This window comes from Lathyrus oleraceus, chromosome 3 (genome assembly GCF_024323335.1).
Source record: "Lathyrus oleraceus cultivar Zhongwan6 chromosome 3, CAAS_Psat_ZW6_1.0, whole genome shotgun sequence".
Classification (NCBI taxonomy): domain Eukaryota; kingdom Viridiplantae; phylum Streptophyta; class Magnoliopsida; order Fabales; family Fabaceae; genus Lathyrus; species Lathyrus oleraceus.
The window spans coordinates 159,749,404-159,753,299 of NC_066581.1; the positions used below are offsets into that span (position 1 = coordinate 159,749,404).

The 3,896-nt window shown below is 33.4% G+C and overlaps 1 long non-coding RNA gene across 1 annotated transcript; it reads left to right on the top strand.

The window, feature by feature from the left end:
* The first annotated feature begins 597 nt into the window (after nucleotides 1–597).
* On the top strand, nucleotides 598–2,070 carry LOC127125986 (uncharacterized). The gene is made up of 2 exons (XR_007804863.1): nucleotides 598–1,060; nucleotides 1,796–2,070. It is a non-coding gene; the product is annotated as an uncharacterized LOC127125986 (long non-coding RNA).
* The last annotated feature ends 1,826 nt before the right edge of the window (nucleotides 2,071–3,896 follow it).

The window sequence follows — 3,896 nt, forward strand, 5'->3', positions numbered from 1 at the left end:
CGGAAGACTTTACAAAAGAGTTCCGGTACATAAAAATTGACCACCGGAACTCTTTTACAAAGTCTTCCGGTATAAAAAAAAAGTCAAAAAATATTTGAACAATGAGTACCGGAACTCTTTTGCAAAGTCTTCTGATTCATAAAAATTGACTACCGGAACTCTTTTGCAAAGTCTTCCGATACACAAAAATATTAAAAAAATATTTGAAAATGACTACCGGAATTCTTTTGTAAAGTCTTCCGGTACATAAAATTTGACTACCGGAACTCTTTTGCAAAGTCTTCCGGTACACACAAAAAAATGTTAAAAAATATTTGAAAAATGACTACCGGAACTCTTTTGCAAAGTCTTCCGGTACACAAAAATTGACTACTAGAACTCTTTTGCAAAGTCTTCCGGTACATAAAAAATATTTAAAAAATACTTGAAAAATGACTACCGGAACTCTTTTGCAAAGTCTTTCGTTACACAAAAATAAAATTTTAAAAATATTTTAAATATAAAATAATAAATTAATTAAAAATATATAAGGATAAAATTGATATTTTTTATAAAATATAGGGGTGGAATGATAAATATAGGAGTATAAGGTAAAACTTTCCACAAGTTAGGTATCAGAATTCCCAGGTCCAAACGCGATGAGCAGCGTGAACAATCTTCTCCAATTGAGCTCCATGATTCTCACCCCCGCATCTCGAAATTTAATCGAAGTTTGAAGCAAAAATCAAATCCTACTGGGATGCATCCATCACGATTTTGAATCCATCGTTCACGTCCGAACTCCATTGAAGGTGAATAGCAAATGGCACACTAGAGGGAAACAAATCAAGTAATGCAGTTGAGCTAAGAGGCATGGAAGAAAACTTATGGTGAATGAATTCTAGCGCGATGGCTAAGGTGATGAGTTCGTTGTTCTTCAATCTTCGTGTTCCGCCGTTGTCGTTCGTTCTTTGATTTGTGCCATTGATGATGAAGAAGGCGTGATGATCGATGTTGATTCGTAGTGAAGCATTGCGTTGAATTACCAATGAGTCTGTGATGATGATCAAATTATGAAAAGGTGAGATCACGTTTCTGTTTTTGAATTGCAATGCCTTATTTCCCTTTTTTATGTTTGGAACCTCTCAGAATTTTCTTATGTTTTCCCCGGAAGTTTGTTATAAATCCCCTGCTATATGTTTCCGCCTTCTTCTTCTATCTCTGATACGCCCAGCTCTGAGCTTTACTGTTGTGTGCTTCTTGGATTTGTTGAGAATTGTTTTTTTGGAGTTCTGTTTCGATCAGTTTTTTGTAGTTAGGAGGATGGATTGATTCTGTTAGAAAAAAATGGTGAAGGGTCCTTGAAGGTTTCCAAAGTTGCAGTTCGGTTCTGTTAGGTTGATATGGGGAGTTAACAAAGTTTGTTGAGAAATTGGTTATATCAGTTTTGTTTTTGTTGAAACAGGGTGGTTAGAAATTGTTGAGAAGTTTTTGGAGGTTTATTGAAGTTGAGGGTTACAGGGTTGTTCAATGAATTGGAGATGTTCAAATTTTGTTATGGTGGTTGAAAAGTTTTGATTACGGTTAGTTATAAGTTGAAGAAGTTGTGAAGAAGCGGTTAGGTGGTTTTGAAGGTTTCTACGAGGGTTCTGTTTTTGGAGTTGGTTCTGCAGAGTTGTTAGTGACAGTTAGATGAGGTTTTTTTAGTTTGGAGTTAGAAGAGTTGGGAATTTAGAAGTGCGAATTCGGTTACGATCTTGTTGCGTTATTGCTCTTGGTTATCCTCACAATTCTCTTTTTGCCCTTTCTGTTACAGGTTTATTTTTTAGAGTGGTTATGGTTCGGTTGCAAAGTGAAGTTGGAATTGGTTGAAGCTTGCTTGGAATCTTGGATTTAATAGCTATTCTTGGAATTGGATGATGGAATGCAATGAAACTGTTTTGGACTTTTTCGCATTGGCTCATGTTGTATAATTGTAGGATTTATGTAGAAAAATATGTTGTAAACTTAGAATATGTATGAATGTAGTTATGGAATTTTGTATGAGATTATTGATTTTGAAATATGATGAAATGGTTGTAATGGTTTGAATTGTATTGTAGACTAATTTGGAAATTGAAATGGTAATGATTTATAAATGGTTTTGGCTTATTATGGAAATGGTTATGGGTGATGTGATGGTTTATGTAACTTGAATTTGTGATTTTGGAAGTGTAATGTAATTTGGAATTTGAATGAAAGGAATTGAAATATGATGGTAAAAAGGTTTGAAAATAGGACAGATTCACGTAGGTCCAAATGTCCGTTGGTCTAAAAGACGGTCCATTTGTTGGTCCAACCTTGAAACATACTAAGAAGTGGACCTAGCCTCTTAGGTATGAAAAAACACGGGAACATGCAATTTAACGAAGCAACATGATAAAATGAATTGACAATGGATTCAGGGGGTCACGGGGGTCAGTTAACTTTGATCAACTAGTTGACCAAAAAGTTAACACTTGACCAAAAGTCAACTATAACAAGAGTTGGCCAATAAGATAGAATCTTTGCAATGAACATAGATACTTGTGAGGAAATGGGCAATGGTGAATGAAAATGAGACATGTATTGACTTTGAACAAAAATGAAATGATATGAACTAAAATGACTGTGGGCTTGATATACTGTAATGAACGGATAGGATGAATGAAAATGAACTTTACTTGATAACGCAATGCCTTCAAGCCAAAGGAAATATGCCATGTTCCAAGACTTGCAATCCAATCAATCAAAACCAAACACTGAGACTCAACCAAACAACAAATTATAATACCTTCAATGATCCAGATATGCTCACAACTTCAGGTATCTTGTCGTGCATAAATCAAAATTATCATAATTTCATCCTCAGTTTTCCACAAATCTACACCTCCCATGTAGCTTCCAATATTTGCAGCACGAATCTTATTTATTTCTTAAGAAAACTCACCTCAGGGCCTCAATTTCAACCTCATCCACCACAAAATCTGCCAAGGGAAATCCCCAATTGTCTTATCAATTATGCTTTTAGCACATTCTCTTGCATATAGAACATTATTCATAAATTGCATATGTACATTATTCATAAACTGCATATGTTAAGTGCATATGTTAAGTGTAAGTAATTGACTCTAAAAACTTATCGGCTTGCCAATATCATATAATTAAAGTAATTTATTATTATACTCTCAGTAGCTACACAAAAAACCGAGAAAACATGAAAAAATAATGTTTAATTTCAATATATTTGGTTCTTGAACATAAAAGATAAGAATGTTAATCTCTTTTATTAGTCTTCTAGTTTATGTTTAATCTAGAGCAACCGAGTGCTGCAATTTGTTGTTGATTTGTATTATGTTTCAGTTGTTGATAATCTTATTGTTGACTACTTTTTGTTTGTCGAAAGATTAATTTTTCATCAAGAAATTAACAATTTCCACCTATGCTTTATCTTCAAATTCCATCTCTAGCATAGTTAGTATCATAATATTCTACTAATTTGTAATAAATTGATGATTTTTTTAGAGAAAACCAAGGCTAGTAGTCCCTATCAAGTATCTAGAGATTTTTTAACATTGATTAAGTGAGATTATTTAGGATATGATTGAAAAAGAATACACAAGCATACACTGAACAACATATCATTCATAAATGTTGTAAGATAAATATAGGTGGAGAGCATTAGATGTATCCCAAATTTATATTTCATAAGGATATATCTAGGGACACATATACAAATCTAAAGATATGCCAAAAAATTAGGATTGAAATGACTAAAGTAACCCTAACCAATTTAAAACTCAAAGCATGTCAGAGATTAAAGTATAATCCAATAGGAATTAGTGATACATACCCTTATAAGTCGGTGACACTAACTCATAATGACCTCTTAAAGGGAC